The sequence below is a fragment of the Ischnura elegans genome, chromosome 2, assembly GCF_921293095.1.
Source record: "Ischnura elegans chromosome 2, ioIscEleg1.1, whole genome shotgun sequence".
Lineage (NCBI taxonomy): Eukaryota > Metazoa > Arthropoda > Insecta > Odonata > Coenagrionidae > Ischnura > Ischnura elegans.
Window position 1 is genome coordinate 32,675,421 of NC_060247.1, and position 18,728 is coordinate 32,694,148.

At 40.7% G+C, this 18,728-nt stretch overlaps 1 protein-coding gene across 2 annotated transcripts in view; it reads left to right on the plus strand.

Moving 5' to 3' along the window:
- The window catches only part of LOC124153559 (extracellular serine/threonine protein kinase four-jointed), a 322,305-nt gene that overhangs the window by 249,776 nt on the left and 53,801 nt on the right, over positions 1–18,728 (plus strand). Inside the window, exon 5 of one of the 2 annotated variants that reach the window (XM_046526793.1) lies at positions 9,138–9,224. The gene's annotated coding sequence lies outside the window, so the exon portion shown is untranslated. The remainder of the gene's footprint in view (positions 1–9,137; positions 9,225–18,728) is intronic. The other variant, XM_046526792.1, reaches the window with a different exon arrangement.

Here is an 18,728-nt window from a genome sequence, read left to right on the forward strand (position 1 = left end):
AATCCGAGAAACCAAGAATGCTAACGAGCATACTGGCAAGAAGTGAATTTCCAGTACCGCGTGATCATAGAGCTAGCATACTGATAATCCCATCATCGCTAACATCATAATTTAGTTTTCATCATTGTTGTCGCCATAGTTTTCATTTTTTTCTCCCAATAGCATCTAGTAGCCGTTTACCAATGATGTTAACTAGTTGGATCGTTGGAATCACCTTTGCCATCCATAAAATAGAGGTTTCTTGGAATTGACGCGTGTATTAATTTCATTTCCATGTAATCTTGATTACATCAAATTTCCATTTCGTACTGCGATCAACAAAACTTTTATTCTATTGCATGCAAAAAAGACACATACCATCCGTAATTTTCAATGATTGGGTGGTTCAGGCAAAAACTCAGTTCCATCGCATGATCAACGTTTTTCCCATTTTAATCTCCGCCCGTGCGCAGAAGCTGATGCGTCTTTTTTCACATTCTTCGTCCGAGATTCAGACAAAAACAAATTTGAGCACTCTACTGGTGAAATATTATCGGGTTTTCCACCGGTTGGATTACTTGTTTGCCGACGTTTCGATGGCTGCCACTGCCATCTTCCTCAGGACATGACGAGGATGATAGCAGAAGCAGCCATCGAAACACCGGCGTACAAGAAGCTCACCCGGTGGAAAACCAGAGAAGATTTCACCAGTATCATGCTCCAGGAAAGATCAAAATCATATTTGAGCAGTCTGGGTTTCGCTCTAGAAATCCTGGACTCGCTAGCATCCTTTGATTTTGGTATGACCAAATAATGGTTTGATTCAGTCTTAATACCGCAAACACAAACTCGCAGTGACCACAAACACATACAACGCTTAAATGTATCCATTTCCTTCGCCCCACACACAACCACGTACACGCGGACCCAACTTCGCTACCTCCGTTCCACCTCCGCATCCAACGACATCCTCCCCCTACTCGACACCCCTCACCCCCCCCCCCCCCACCACGACTCTCATTCTCCGTCCTCCTCCCCCGGAGAGGAGAGAGAGTCTGTCGTGTAAATCACACCACGGGTGTCGTAGATAGTGGGCCGTTAATCAATAGAGAGAGAGAGAGAGAGAGAGAGGGGGGATGCAAATGTAGTGGTCCTCACAGGAGGCCTATGCTCGGTCCTGCAACTTCTCTCCCGTCTCGACCCCTCCCACCCTCCACAGCCGTTCCCTTAACCTCCGCCAACCCTTCTCCTTCCTCCCCACCTCCTCCTCCTCCTCCCTCGAATCCTCTCTTCATCCAGACTGGGACGTCGCACGACCGCCCTCGCCTCCAATCCATGTCCGGGTGTCCATCCGCGCAGTCCCAAGGAGTGAGAGAGAGAGAGAGACAAGGCTGTGTGTACAAATCCGTGTTCCTATCCTCACGAATATTTGCACGCAGGTACCCCATGAGCGCATCCGTCCCGATCCGAGCTTTAAACTCCGCATGAGTGTTCGAATGTGGTTCGGAGTAGGATATTCCGTCATTCGAGATGGAGTCGAAGGAATGGATCTCGGGGAGGGGGGAAATGTTTCTTTTGCAGGTGATGAGATGTTTTTGCACAGTAAAAATTCTCTTCGATAGGGATTATTGAGTTAAAGCCTAAAATGAGGGCATGAGCTTGCTTGTTTTTAATAGAGAACTTATGGTATTGTCGATAAAATAAGAATATACTTAAGGACGTAAAATAGCTATTTGCAAGGGTCAGGGCAAGGCTGTCATTTCATTACACTATGCTTTTGATATTGAAATATTCGGGAGTGAATGATCATAATAGTAGTCGCATTATTGGCGTATCATTTAAACGAAAAGCATATGGACGCTAGAGAAACTGTACTTAACTTCCAAGTTACACTTGGTTAAAGTATTGTTTTTAAAGTCTCTAAGACGAATTAAAGTGAGGATTTTATCACTGAAACTAAGGCAGTCGGATTACATTTTGAATTCCCATCCCTCAATACATTGCTTTTAAATCCAAGATATATCTACCGTCCTAAAAAAATACCATATGGACGCCTTAACAAATTCCTTAATAAATTTTGATGAGCACGCAGTTGTCTCATAAAGTAAGGCGTGTGATCTTATTTCGTATCAGAAAATTCGTTCTCCGATTCGATATTCGGGCAATGAGACAGTGATATCGAGTCAGCTAGAACTGTGAGGAGACGTGGTATGCGAAAGGAGAGTAGTACGACGAGGGGAAGCCAGAGGAGGTCTGGAGAGTGGGAAGGAGTAATAGGGAAGGAGAGAAACGGAGCTAACCACCACTCGGACTTCATTAATGAGGGACGGGTCAGAGCCGCTCCTCCAACCACCATCCGCGCGTTGTCCCCACCCGTGAGCCCCCGCGATGGCGCACGGAGGCGGCCGGGAGGGATAAATCCCCCCACAGATATCCCTCCCTAATCAATTACGCCCCTCGTGCGTCATTTTTTTAATTGGAGGGCAATGGTGATGGACCCCTCGCTGGGCCCTGTGTCGAGCGTATGTGTGGAACCGCTGGGTGTCTCCCATCCCCCCACAGTCGCAAGGCTGAGAGGGATGAGGGGAGATGGGGGATTAGTGGCCCTATGGGAGGGGGAGGTCCCTCCCGCCACGGAATTCTCCCTCCTCCGTTGGATCGCGAAACGGCCGGGTGTGCATAACTGCGGCGGCGCAGGGCGAAGGGGGAAGGCAGGATGCGTCGTCCGCGGTGGGCGTGGCTTGGGTTGCGTGGCACCTCCGTTTCGTCGTCCACGGTAACATTCCAAGCGCCCACCTAGCAATCCATATTCCGGTTGTTATGGTCGGAGGATGCAACTGGAGATTTTTCCGAGCCTCTCATTCGCCATCTTCGATCACTCACTCTATCGGTGATTCAACCCGAAGGTTGAATAGGTAGGTGAGGGAAGAGCTCACCCCGCATTTAGCAACAGGCGTATTGATGATAAAGCCGATACATTGAAACGTGCAATGTAAGAGGAAGACATTTTTGAACAGTGGCACAACAATTTTACTATGAAATGTATGTAGCTATATCACAATATCTCGCCTCCTCAGATATTTCCTCGATAATTTTAAAAATTATTGCGAAAATTAAATTCCATGGCACGGACTTTTTTTATTTTATTCTAATACAAAAGAAGACATGGGAAGAAGAAACTTTCTATTACTTGTTGGATAGTTTTGTAACACCAATGAAGTTAATGGATCTGGAAGCATCGTTAAATGGATACAATGAAAAATGTCATGTGTCCGCCTGCGGTATTAAAAATATTTTGTTGTCTAACTCACTCACTCACTCAATCGGTGACTCAACTCGAAGGTTGTATAGGTAGGTGAGGGAAGAGCTCACCCCGCATTTAGCAACAGGCGTAGGAATTTCACGCATTCCAGGTAGGGAGCCAGTTACCTCCTCTTGGTCACCTCGCACATTGATGATTGTTTGATTTTGGAAGTCCGAAGCTTCGATATTTAAAAAAATTATACAACTAAGTATCTTACGAGGTTGTTGCGATCGTGGGGATTCTAGGAGTCAAAATCCCCCGGAAATGCTTGAGATAGGCGGTCTCAAATACATTCCTTCCTAGTGAACCCCCCCCCCCCCGAAACATGACACCTAACCACATGAGCCCATCCCCCCTAAACTTTTCTGATAAAGTCCTCGATGATGGAAACAATTTTTCTTTTAATTCTACACGTTCCAAAGCTCCGGCCTTATTATCACGGGAAACCGTGGTTTCAATTCCTTAGCGGCAGCATTCTAAGGAATGACTTTAAAATAAATACTTTGATTCCCTGCCAACGTTTGAAAAGGTCATGCTTGTGTAGCATGACAATGAAAAATAATTGATTTTTCAGGGAAAATCCATTTTCATGGCGCCACTCAAGTGCCATGAATTTTAATAGTTATGTTGAATAAACAACAAAAATTCCAAGAATTTGAAACATTGGTGGACAATTTTTGGATTTGTTATGAAAAAACTACCTTTGGTATTTGTAGATAAAAAAATTGGATCTATAAAAGTGTGACTGAAAACCCCCGTTTCGTACTGATGATAAAGCCGACACATTGAAACGTGTAATGTAAGAGGAAGACATTTTTGAACGGCGGAACAACAACTTTACCATATCACAATATCTCTCCTCCTCAGATATTTCCTTAATAATTATACAAATTATTGCGAACATCAAATTCCATGGCATGGACTTCTTTTGTTTTATTCTAATACAAAAGAAGACCAAGCAAACATGGGAAGAAATTTTCTATTACTTCTTGGATAGTTTTGTAACACCAATGAAGTTAATGGATCTGGAAGCATCGTTAAATGGATACAATGAAAAATGTCATGTCTCCGTCTACGATATTAAAAAGATTTTATGCAACTTGGGAGCAAGGGTATTCTAGGGAATCAAACCCCTAGAGATGTTTTGACACTCATCGAAAATTCTGGTTGTTGGACCCGTTTTCTAGGTACTCCAAATAAAGAAGAAATTAATGCTAAATCAGCATTTGTTATCAGTGGGGACAAAGCTGAGACAGAAATTTAGAAAACTTTTTAACCAACATCGAAAGCAATCTCAAAGACACGGAACAGTAAAAAGAGATTTCTGATACTCAAAAGAGCAATAGGGTGGTTTCCTATTATTTTTTTATTGCCTAAATCGAAAGGTTATTACTCCTGGAGTACGTATAATACGCTTTTAGATTTTTCAATGACGATACCTATTTTTCGCGATTAAATGAAAAGTGAAAAATTTCAAGCGCGCGAAAACGCGACGCGTAAGTAGGAATGATGGCAAAAAGTCCGTGCGACGCATTTCTGGTTCCCCCTCCCGCCTTATGAGGTGACCTTGATCGAGGCTCTGAGCGCTGATAGGACGCAGGATGCTAGCGGGTAGCTGAGTACCTTGCTGGCTGGTAGCGCTTGGCTTAAAAAAGGTTTATTAATACCTTATCAAACGAAGAAAACTTTCCGACCTTAGCCAGTTTTAATAGGTGATTATTAAGACATGTTTCCCTGAGCTCTGTGCCTCATGCATGCATTGGTAACCTCAGACGATGTAAAACTCCTATCCTCTCGTGTAAAAACTAGGTCCCTGTGACGTCACGTGGAGTGGAATCGCATGGGCGCCAATCTGGCCTTTTTCAAATGAGGATAAAATTTGACCCTTTGCCATTCGTCTAAACCGGTATTTCAAAAACCAAATAATTTGTGTATTATCATTATGGATACACTAATGGTGGGTAACGAATCGCAATCAATGCCTTTCGTTTTCTTTGATGAAGGAAACTACCCTATTACTGAGTGCTTCTCACGATTAAGGCTTCAGCTCACGTTTGACACGTTCGCAGCGTAAAATCTTCAAAAAACTAATAAAAATTGGTAAACTGGAGGCATGCAGGAGCAGCTGAGTTAAAGTAAAATAAAATCAATGTTTGTATCCCATAAAATTAGCTTTTTTCCGGCATGTCAATATAGAGGTTTACTCAAGCACGAAATCAGGTTTCGTTCTCTCCCGCTGTAGACATAAGTTATGGCTCGAAATGCTCCTTAATTTTAGCACGGTCGGTCATGCTCCTCCCCTAGAGTCTTTGCTCGGCCGCCAGCTTTAAAACGGAAATTTCTCAACGAAAAATAATTGATATTCACAGAAAATACTTGGCATTGAATTATCCGCGGCAGTAATAACTTTCCATCGTTGCCACCGCCATTACGGATTCAGAAGCGGTAAAAGAATTATTTGAAACCCAAGAGTAATTTCACGGTTTCCGTCTTTCTATGGGCTTGGATAACTAGCCGTTGTAACTTCTCATGGATGATGCGATACACTCTACGTGAGGGCTCTGTTGTTACTTAAATCTGCTCCTTCGTCGCGCGCAATTGTCGACAGGCATTCTCTACCCTAACACAATACGTTTAAAATTGAGTTTCTAGAGCTCAAGACAATACGAATTTGCAATTTAAACCAATTTTGCAACGAGCCATTCATAATCCCTAAGTGGCGACCCTTTCTCATTCAAAGAGACCTACGAAGTACCTTAGTCAGGAGAAGATATTTAGCATTTCCTTTGAGCTCTTAAAACAACGCCATAATGCAAAAAAGACTATCATGCATGAAATGAAGGCATAATTTTCGATTTATATGCATTAAGTAAAAAGGTAGTTCCCGGAAACAAATATTCGTCTCCTGCATTGGTTATGGTAATTGAGAATGCTTTCATTGCAAATGAGATCTAAAAATGGAGAAAAAGATTGAGATAAGCAGTAGAACAAATTCAATTGGCTTAACGATGCATCACGTCATATACTAGAATGCATGCATTAATATTGTCTCTTCTGCTGGCAACACCTTGCCATTCTAATGTAAATCAGCAGTCCACCATATTGGTCTGTAATACTAGTAGACAACACCTATTCATCTGCATGATTATCATTATGTTGGCAGTAGCTTATACCTGAGATAGTTTCGTAAGGGAGTTTTTAAATTTAACTTCCAGTTTCTAAATAAATGCATTATAGCGATATATCAGGGTCCCGGTCTCTAGGTATTTCGACAAAAAATCTCTCTACCTACCCTCTGCAACAAGCCATATCAACCGGGAATTTTCGTGTAGCCGTATATAATCGAGCTATTATTGAAGATCGGTGGGATTATTTACTATTCACTTGCTGGAGACTGAATTTAAATTTGGAAATCTCTCTTGGTGTCCTAAATTGCTACCAGACGAGAAATACTTTAGGCTGGACGACCATTAGGTTGCATAAAGAAATAAATGCATAGCCACGCGGATACTGGCTGGTCATCGAATTTCTTTCCTTCGCTTTCTGTCTTGAGAATTCTCCCTTCGTTCCAAAACCAAAAGAATTTTATTACCTATGGATTATCACGAAGAACTGGATAAAATCATAAAGGCATGAGGCCCAATTCACTACACCACGAGGCAAGAAAAGGAATCTAGGCTCCATTTCCTTGTTTAGAAGCGGGGGGGAAGAATATGATATTGTAATTTTGAGCGGGTTGCTAGATATCTACGTGAATAGTAAAATACAGCTCAAATCTTTCTGCTCAAAATTCTGACTAACCTAAAGAGATATTTGTTTGGTTCCAATCTCAACAGAAAGACTCTCTAAGACTGACAAATTATGACGTCCGGTGTAATGCATCAGTCCAAATTCTTTTGGGGAGACCAAAGTTACAGCACATATCAGTAAATCTCTGGAATAACGAAGAAAATCGGACTTGGATCTCAGGCAATTCAAGGGCCACCGAGTTCATGACCTTTTTCTCAGAGGAAGTCATATCATAAGAAATTTGTGAGAAAGATGTCAAGCGAAATGGAGCATTAATTTTTTTCAACGGGTATTTGATGGTAATATTAAAATCAATTCAAATAGTAAGCATAAAATAATGGAATACTAAAATATAGGAATTACTAATTATTAAAATAAAATGTGTCATTTTATCAAAATATATCTAATCAATAAGAAAACAACAACTTGAGATTAATAATACAGTTTTTCGGGGTGAAGTAGAGTTATAATATCATAGCAATCAATGTAAACACTAATTCCGAGGAACAAAGGAAAAGTAGTCAAGTTTACAGCGATAGGATAATACCTTTTATTAGCGGCTGACTTTAATCCAATCCTTGACTTAATGGTTAAAAAAAACTGTTTTTGAACTTTATTGTATAGATGTGGTAAAACTAATATTTGCCCGCTTAGATCATATTCACACGGAGAAAATATTTGCGACGACCACCTGTGGCGGCCATCCGGTAATCCTGTACAACAATTGTCTTCGCGATGATTATCTCCCTCCCTCTCCACTACCGTGTTCACTCACTGTTTCAAGGAATCCCTCCATTCCCTCCATACTGGGCAAAAAGAACCATATCGGCAGTGAAAAAGGTACATGTTCAACCTGCCGCGGCTATACTTTCAATATCAATGTCCGCTTCTTGGAAAGAATTTGCCACCGCGATTTCAAGCGAAGACGTTGATTATCCGTCACAGCTCGTGGATACAGGCCTTCACTCATTTGTTTTTATCGAGCGTCTCGCAAGAATGCCCTTGATTCGATCGACCAGCGGCCAACCTGTTCGATTCCATCACCCAACGAACATGGCGGCACGCATTTCATCTGCCAAGGGAGCCTCTGAGAAGAAGAGAGGCCCACCACACAACCTTAGGGGAACGCTGCGCGGAGAGATTTACGATATATTTTTCCGAGTTCAGACATTTTTTTCGTATCTCCATATTTTTAAGGGAGCTCGCTCATTCTTCGTCAAGGATGGGACAAAGAACGAGAAGCGATGGAAAGATTTGTACGGATAGCAGTTAGCTGGAGAGAATATACTTATGGACAATTACCGCCTAGGCGATATCTCAGCTAAATGATAGCCCGAGTCTATTTTCTTCCTTCTCCCTACTTCCCTCCATCTCCCTTCACCCTCTCTCCCATGGTCTCTATCACTTGGCCCCCATCTCATTTCTTTGAATTATAAAACCGAGAACAAGCGGTCTAATACAACCAAGCGGTATATGTTTATGAGACGAGATAGATCGAGATAAATTAGATAAATAAAGCTTCAGCGTGGGATATTAGAGGGAATTGAACAGCTTCATAACCCTTGGCTTAAAATTTAGAAACTTACATATTACTGTGAACATTTAGATCGTTATTGTTTTTATTGATAGGTAAAAATCGCCATTAAAGATGATTCCACCTTGAAATATTCCTTTTGGTCGGATAAACTTCAAAAATTTCAGCATTAGATGTTCAACAAATATACTACTTAGTATCAATTTCATTTTCCAGGAATGAGATGCCAACATATAATCATGAGACGTCTTTGGAAAGAACAATACGGAATAATATGTGTACCTCTTCGTTGTATGTACTATCAAAAGAAATATGCTCCCCCTACTTGAATTGAATATACTAATATAATATAACCTACAAATATGCTTTTTTTCGTTACGAGTGCCAAAATTAATGTGAGATTTATCATAAAACTGGCACAGTAAATCAGCGCGTCCACACCTAATTTTGAAGTAATAATTTTGATTTTGTAAAATAATAATTACTGATTTCTTAACACATTTCTTATGAGTTATATCTACCCTCTTTCAGACATGAATGCAGAAAGCAGCTTAGTGGGTGACTTACGAGGCTGAGATCAAGGGATCAGTGTCCGACTGAAGAGGTACGGAAAATAAGGTTGAAAGAACACTATATACTTCAAATACATTAAAACAATATTTCTGCCATTAATATGCATTTGTGTACCTCATATATAAATGTAACATAGTAAACATAAGTAAGTAGAGGTTGCACTACTCCAAATATATTATTTGCCTAATTCGTGGGAAAATCTTATCGTAGGGCCAAAGGTTCATCATAATAAAATTAAAGAAGCTCGACGTAAACCATCTTGGATCTCACAAAGTGCATTCATATGAATGAATTTTCGGCTACAGAAAGCACAATATCAACAAAAAACATAAATTACAAACTAAAAACGTTATGACCTTTTTAACGTAAATTAATATTCTATAATACGTTTCTAATATTCTAAAATAACTTTCAATCCAGGAAGAAAGAAGCAGTGCGATCAAAGAACATTGGCTTCACATTGACTGTGGGATTTTCGTCTTTGCATTATATTAAAGATTGTTGGCAAATAGAAGAACTAGAGAACCATCTTCTATATCGTTTAATCTTTACCCTGTAAATCAAATACTATTCATTTAAAAAAGTAAAATTGTTTATTATAGCTCCTAGCTACTTAAGATACTCGTAGGCGATTCAGGTCACTAATTACTTCATCAGAGATTATAACGGGAAATTACTTCATCAGATATTATCATGGGGAAAATGGCTACATGTCAGCTATGATACATGGAGATGCGCATCATTACTTAAACTCCATGCATGCTCATACACTTTACCACTAGTCCATGAACATAATGGCTTTTATTAACGCCGCGTCTACCGAGGGACTATCAGAAGCAGGCGTGTGCCTCAGGCTTTGCAGTCACATTAGAAAACAAATGGCAATCCAGCTGTGATGTAGAGCTATCCAGAAGAAGGATGAATCGCTTAGTCACCGGAGTTAAGGGTGCTGTGTGATCAAAGAATTTCAAATTTCACGCTGACTGAGGAATAAATATGTATCCATTTTGTTAAAGTTGCTTTAGAGAACTACCATTACATGCGTCTTGGTATCGTAGGTGTTCATCTGCATATCTTAGGTACTATTCGCAAAACATCGTTAAAGTTTTAATTCATATGAACAATGCGTCCGAATAAATTTTCCTATGTTCCATCAGCGCAAAATTTGATAATCCGAATGCTAATTTTTTTTAACTAATGAAATCATAAGATTAACTTATAAAAAAATTCAAATTTTTAGGATTTAACGGTTCATGTTTTATGGTTAACGCTCCATTCGAAGGTAATAAGATACTGGAAATAGGAATTTTTCTGCGAACGACAGTTAATATTTTCAAAAAGTTTGAAAACAAGAATTATGCAGCCCTATATAAACATTTAAGCTATGTTTATTCTTTCGAGGAGTAGAAATTGCTCTAGCCTATTTAAAATTTAGCGAAACGGGAAGCTTATGAAGGTATCCTATGAAACAAAAAATGTGCCGTAAATTATAGAAATGTATGGTACTATGATGGAAAATATGAAATATATTCACGCCACAGTTCAAAACGACAAGGAATGGAGTTTCCCCAACATTGTATATTTGAACCCTCTTTCAAACAATCTTTTACGTCCCCTAATAAAGCAGCATCATACTTAACTACTTAAATAAGTCACAAAGATTTTCAATGACGCAGTTTTTTTTAAGCTTATTGGTATACAAAGTAGTCGTGTTAATTACCTTGAAATTTGTAAAAATAGCGGAGGCGTAGGTGCGTCATTGCGGTGCCCATTGACTCCACTTTTCCGAAAATACCACTGTTTGAGAATGTCTCCTGGGAACACAACAGTCCATTTCGACGGGCGTATTTCCGTGACTAGTTTACGTGTTTAAAAATAAAACTATCATCTTGAAAATTTTAGGGTACACCATCAAGACCCATATCAACATTTTTCTACAACTTAAATTTGAAACCTTTACCTAAGCATTTTCTCGTGTACAAAATTTTGAACCTTGAGATGCAGAACAACGTTAAAAAGGATTTGCGCTGCACACACAGAAAATCTAAAGTTCAAAGCGGTCCTTTAAAAATGAGTAATAAACCACGAAAAAAAAAACAAAATACGAGCGCTCGAGTAGGAGTGACTCGTCCTCTTGAGAAGATGCAAGGTGCTGCGCACTCAAGGCCGCATAACAGGAACAGAGCATCAGAAGGCTCCACTTCCTTCATTTTGAGAGCGGAGAGCATCGCAAAATGGCACCCCTATCGACACAAGCGACTCCAAATTGCGCGTGGATGAGCAGCGAGGCAGTCGCAGCGTGTGAGGAACAACAGTTATGGAAGGGGCGAGCGGCGTTGATAGCGGGGGAGTGGATGCAGGGAGCAGTCGCAGTGGGGATGGATGGGAGAGGGGTTAAAAGTGCGACGGCCGAGAATGACGGGCAAGGAAAAAACGACATGAAAAGCGCAACAGGGCGAAAAAAAAGCCTTCCAGTTTCAACTTCAACACACACCCTTTTCGTGTTTCGAGATCCTGCGCTTGCGGATCACTCCTTTCCATTCACGTCATCAATATTTCAATCCTGGGTTTACAGACCCATTCGTTCCCATCGCTCTATTTCAATGCGCACTGCAACCCCGAATTCCCGTAACTTACGTCCCTATTTAGTAGGCATAAACACACGTTTGGTCCTTCTTTAATGGCTTTCTCCATCACCGACAGCTCACTCATTTTACATCCAAACTCCTTGGTCCATAAAGCAAACCCAATTCACAAAATAATTATCTATAATTCTGTTGCTTTGTAGTTTTCTATTCTTATTCTCGTTGTATTTTTACTTTTTTGCGTCAATTGATCTGAGGGATCCACCGCTAACATCTCTTTATTGAATACTTATCACCTAGGAACAAACTAATGCCATGATCCAATTTCCAGCCTATTGATTTTCCCTGTTTGAAATGCTTATCTAACTCAACAGATAAATCATGAAAGCCAGCATCCACCATTAAAATTGTGCTTAAAAGAAATATGAAGTAGATTTATTGGTGAGTCAGAGAGAGTTTAATATTTACTCATGGCAAAAAAATCTAACAACATAAGAATTTTATCTCTCTTCGTACGAAACTTAAAAGGTTTCTCAAAAGTTAGAAAGGCAATAACTGAAGAAAAGGATTGGTATTTTGACGAGAATTTCACAAAAGATGACTTTCTTGTTGGCATTTAATGAAAAAAATGGAAAGCACGAAACCTTCGATTGATCTTTTACAAATAATACAACTTCCGATTTGATGCAAGGTAATATGCGATCAAGTAGATATCAGCATGGATCTTGAATACATATCGTTAAACTTTTTCTGACGTGTGAACTCAAGCTTTGGCAAACTCAGCAACCTTTAAAACCAAGGTATCAATACCAAAGTTGTGAAAACTCAAATCTGCCAGTCTTTCGGGTATGACGTATAGAGGCTGAAACTGAGGAATAAGAACCGAGGGGAAGCTGAGGAAATAAGAAGAAGACGGATTGAGGAGGGAGAGAATGACTTTTTTTTTTAAAGGAGGAAACCTGTGGCATGTGGAGTGAGGAGGCCATTTTAATGTATACACATCGTCCGATTCGAGGGGTTGATGTCGAGGGGGGAAAGAGAGGAGAAATTTCGAATGATTTGCGAGTCACCCGACCAATGGGCATGGACGGAAAAGATCCAACCACCCTCCCTCCTCCCCCCGCCGAGTGACCGGGGGGCGTGCGCGCGAGAGGAGAAGGTGGAGAAGGGGGGGCAGGGAGGGAGAATGTGGATTGCGCGGGGAGCGGGGTGGAGCAGGAGGGGGGGAGGCGTGACAAATAGGTGGCGAAGGCGGGTTGGTAGGGGGTGGAAAATGGGGTGGAGTGCGGCGGGGACGCATCCCCGGAAGGAGGGAGGGGAAATGGGTGCAGGACGACGAGAGGAGGAGAAATATCGGGGGGGGTTGGATGGGGAGGTGGAGCCATCACGCCTCCGCGAGGCGCCGAAGTGGAGATCGGGGGAACTAGAGAGGGGGTGGGTGGGTGGGGAGCTATAGGTTGGGGGATGGTTGGGCGTTGTTGGGGAAGAGGGTATGAGTTTTTTTGGGGGAGGTTGTCGGTGGTGGTGGCATGAGGTGGGGAGTTGGGCGGTAATTGAGTGGAGAAGGTTAGAGAAATGGACACTGCCTTGCCTCAATTTTTTTCTATCATTCATCTCGACCGAGATCAACCGACGACTTTTTTCTCCTCTCTCCGCTCTCACTCTTTCTCCACCTATTCCGAAAACTCTTGGTCTTCCATTTTCCGTTTCCTCCTCCTTCCCCTTCTATCTCCTTCGTATCCCCCCCCCCACAACCCCGTTTCATTTTTTTCCATTTCCGCTCGCTCCAATTCTCGCCTCCATCCACTGTCGACATCCTCGACTGATCCGCAGGATCGGAAAATATCGGGGAACGTGCATTCATCCATCTCCGAGACCAAATAAAAATATTATTTTATATTTCCAGAGGAAGGACGTACGTCATGTCCAAATTATCTAGGTTAAGTTAGAGCGAATAAACATCAATGTACGTTCATAATCTTTTAAGGTGTCATAAATTACTTGAAAAAAATATACTTTGAATATCCTGTGACAATATCATGTAAAAAACATTGTGTTTACTGATGAAGTATACAAATTAATTCATTATGTGAACTCCCTAAAGCCATCCGGTTGAGTCTAGTGATATTTGTTTTTAACAAGACTACTTATTTTTTGTCAAGATTTAAGGATGATGCATCCCTGTCCCAAGAAATAATATTTGTAATGGAGTTGACTACATAAATATTATACAACCACATCCCTCTGTTCTCTCCTCCCCCACCCCGATTCGTTTTTTTTTGCATTTCCACTCGCTCCAATTCTCGCCTCCGTCCACTGCCGTCATCCTCGACTGATCCGCCGGATCGGAAAATGTCGGAGAACGTGAATTTCTTCTCCCTGCTAGATAAAAGCCACTCGTCATCCTTTACAAATCGTCCCCTCTCACTCACTCTCCGGCCGTAGCGGTAAAAGCGAAAGACTTTTCCAACCACCCTCTCCCGCATTCTCCCGTGCCACTGAGCCCGTTAATCGGAGCACCACCAGTCGTAGTTTTCCTTAATTTCCTCCGAAACGACCGGATATCTGCGTTTTCCCGGAATAAGATTTTTGCTGCGGCCAAGAATGAGACAGGGCTGGATGGCTCTCGCGAAAAAAAATATCGAAGCACGCTGTCCCCGTGGTTGCAATTTTTTTATACGCCGACCTACGGCCGCTGTTTTGATTTTTTGCCTACCGATGGGTAAATTATCTCAATGAGCATTTGGAAAGATTTTTTTGCGTTCAATAATATGACTGCATGTTAGTTCGGAGTTAATTGGATATCGGCAGATCCCTCGATGAGGGGCATATAATGAGCACAAGCAAACATCTTATTGGAATGTATTCGTTCCCAGAAAAGAAAATTAATATTTTATTTCATATTTACAAAGAAAGAAAGGCGTTCAACCCCCGTCACATCTACTGAAAATTGTATAAAAAACATAAATTTAAGTTTTTAAGTATCCGAACATGTCATTTCTGTAAAAAGGTGATACACTGATAAGCCTATGACGAAAGCGTCTGAAATAAGGAATTGGTGAGCACTTATAAATTATGTAAGAAAATGTATTACTTGAACTCCCACGCTCGTTTAATCGGCTTCATTTGCGATGCGGTAAAACCTACGTATTTAAATTGTCAGTAATTACGGATAATGTATTTTTTTTTTAAGAAAAAATATTTATAATGGATACATTGGCTGCGTCAATTGTCATATCGTCTTAACTCAGGTACCGGAAAAAATTATTTCATAGTAAATGCTAAATATGAGTAATGATCGGAAGAACTGATTTTAAAAAAACTAAAATAATAGATGACTATTTCATTTTGTGAAATGTGATTACAAAAATCATAAAAATTTATGGAAAGTAGAGAAATATCAGTATTTGCCAAAGTATTTTTCACTGCATGCAAACGAAAATGGCTGCATTCTGGTAATAGAGTAGTTTAGTAAGGATACATTCTAGTTCTCACGGGAAATATGTAACGCTTAGATGCATTATGAGAAAAAGGTCAATGTAGTGGAAGGGACGTAAACAGATTTTTAAGACCTTATTGGTGAAGGGTCCAGCAATATCTGACCAAAATATTCACCAACTCATCGGCAGACCCAATAGTATTTGAGTAATTAAAAGAGATAACTAAATTATAGTCCACCTTAACTCTATAAATCCTTCCGTACTGAAGACTGTTCCATCGATAATCATACATTTAAATTTTATTCATGTTACATCACGGATTTTTCAGAAGAATACAACATTCACAGCGCTATGACTCGATTCTTTATTTGGCACCGGCCGGCGTCTGCTGAGGAATTCAAGGGAATAAAAACATCAAGAGAATAATTTTAGGGAGAATCAGGGACTCATGCGCCCTCCAGCACATTGCTCCGAGGCACCTTCGAGTGTACACATTCATGCTTTTACATCACTCCTCATCGAAATGAACCGCGATCAAACTAAAGCCCAGCTGTTGCCACGCAACGCCTAAAAACGCACCCACGGCGCCCGCACGCCGCGCCGTGGATCACACGCGAAGCACAAACGCGCACACATGCAAACATGCGGACTACCCCCCACTCCCTAAAGCCCCTTCACCCTAGCCAGACACACGCACAACCCGTTTTGCAGTAATTTCTCTTGTATGTGCTTTTTTTCGAGACACTCTCTTCCGCCGTATATCAACCGCAGTCATTATCTCATTCCCTCGCCCTCCTCCAGTCTACCCCCACCTCCTATCTCCCCCTCCCTCTCTTCCTCCTCTGCTCTCTTAGGACCTCTCCGCCCTCTCCATCAACCAACCCCTTTCACCTCCCTCCAACTCTCCTCCTGACCCCCTACCTCCCCCCAAACCTCTCTGCCCCCTCTATCTTCCTTGCCAATCCGAGGAATCTTTCCCATCGTGAGAAGTCGAAAGAAAGAGAGCCTTTATGCATTCCCCCAAAAATAAAGCAATACGCGCGCTTACACCGCTCATTTTTTTCCTCTACCCTCTCCGACCCGGACTCTTCTTGCTAGGTGTGGTAATTGGAATTAACCCACATCTAAGGCCATTTGCTCTTAAAGAGATGGTAGGACAGGTGGAGGAAAACCCAGCGTCGGTATTAGTCTGCTTTCGACACTTATGAGTGCTGATTTTGAAATAAAACTCAGACCAGAAAAAAATAATGGCTTTTAATAGTTATAGATTTTTTTCACTTTAGGTTAGCTACATAATTTAATTAAAAACCCGTGTATGGGGTATAATGGCTTTACACATCACGTCTAGTAGATTCCTTGCCTATTTAAACGCCTAGAAACATAACAAAACTTCGAATAGTAATAGTAGCTCTTTTTACTGTACTTTTTTGATACATTAATATCGCAATCGTCTTTCTCAAATGATATTCAACAAAGTATTAAGACGGCTATGGCACCCTAAGGACAAAAGACGCCAAGCTTATTTTCATCCATAGGACGCAACCCGTACTGAACTAAATACGTCCTGTCCTCTAGGCCTCCATGATGCATAGCACACATCCAAGCTAGAAAAGGTATTTCTCTGCAAAATCTCCGCCGCAGCAGGGATTTAATTTCGGATCTCCAAAGCGCGAATCAAACTTTGTATATGTCACATAAACCCTCTCCATAGCCCCTATTTTCAGGGAAAATTTTCGCTTGCACTGATGGTAGGTACACAGGTTACAGTCAACTAGGGAACTCGGTCGTACCCTACATTTATACACAGGGTGGCATAGAATTGGAAGAATCATTATCTGGAAAAAATATGTACTAGTTTCTCTCCTGGGCCATGAGATGACTCAGACTATAAAGGCCGTATTACACGGTACACGGAATTGCGCAGTCTGACGTACGTGTGAAGGCGCAATCAAAATTGCGTCGTGTAAAGCGGTGAATTGCTAGAACACATGCGAGAATGCGTGGATGCGAGACGGCAAAATAGCCCCTGTTCTAATTTCGTACATGCATTCGCGCAATTCCACGCCATTTTAGAAATTAATGCAGCTCTAACCTGCGCAATTACGTGTACCGTGTAAAACGGCCTTAAGACTAAGCTCCTGTTTGAAAAGTTGCGAACTTTTCCGGAAGAAAGGGGTTCCGACTGGGTTGGTCGAGTAATGAGCCATGCATGTATTTTTTGCTTAGAGTTTCCGGCCCTTGGGAATTTTTTATGCACGAAATGCGGCATGTCATGCGCCTCTCTACATACATTTTGTCGATTGGATCACAATTTTTTCCTCTTGCAAAAGCTCTTACGTCAAGTCCGAGGAGAAACTCTCACAAACCCATCAAGTGACATCAATCTCTCCATAAAATATTTACAGTTAAGATTAATCCAATTTATATTCCAATTTTCTGAATAACCAAGATAAGATGATGCAAATAACTTAACAGAAGCAATTACATTGTATAAACATAAAATGCTCAGTTGTCTTTTATTCCCTTCTTTTTTCTAACGACATTCAGTGTTAAAGAAAAAAATAAACTTTGATGGCTCTATATTTCAAATTTCGAGTACTAAATTATTCCTGAACAAAGCATGAAAAATTATATTTAAAATGTCATAATTCGTTTCCCACACTCACAGAGCAATACACGTAGATGTCACTCGTATTAAGATGGCTACAAATAATAGGAGAGGCTTAAATAAGTATAATATCACGATCGCAAGGGTGGGATAATCGTTCCGCAGAGACTAATCATAACTAAATGGTAGCTACTAAATCAAACATTAATAGAATTGTCGGATATCAAATGGAAATTAGACATTTGATAAATGATTTGATGCTGCCATTTATTCTTTTATTGCCACACAATTCCATGTAACGATCAATTACTTCTCCGAATCGAAAAAACTTGTCAAATGAAGTAACTGTTTTAAAATTGTAAGCTTGAATCACTTTGAGACGGACGAATCATATTTATCCTATTAATGTCATGTTTAACAAGTAATAGGGAAGATGATCTGATAATCTAAATTGAGCTTTCTTTACCATTTCAATTAAGTACCATTTCAGTGGCATAGTCTCCCGATACTGTTATTTAAATGATTGTGGTAATCATACATACAATTCTTATTTATATTTTAGGCACAGCCAGTCGCCAACCTTTTGCATTTGAAAGAATGTTATGAATTCGTCAGTAATACACACCTGATCCAACAGACGAGTAAAAAGTTTCAAGCAACTTCTTTCAAATGATTAGACCTTTTAGAGTGAATAAAATATTTTTCCTACAATATTTTCAAGAGGTTTTATTCAAGTAAAATACAGGCCTTTGATCATGCTTCAAAAAAACTGCGTCCATTATGTCGAAAACTGAAAATATAAAAATATATTTAAGAAGTCTCCATGATTGCAGGTGTTACATGGTGATCGCCGATTTTTTTTTGTGACGAAACAGTCTCACTTATGATTTTTACCTTCTGGTTGACGAGCCATTAT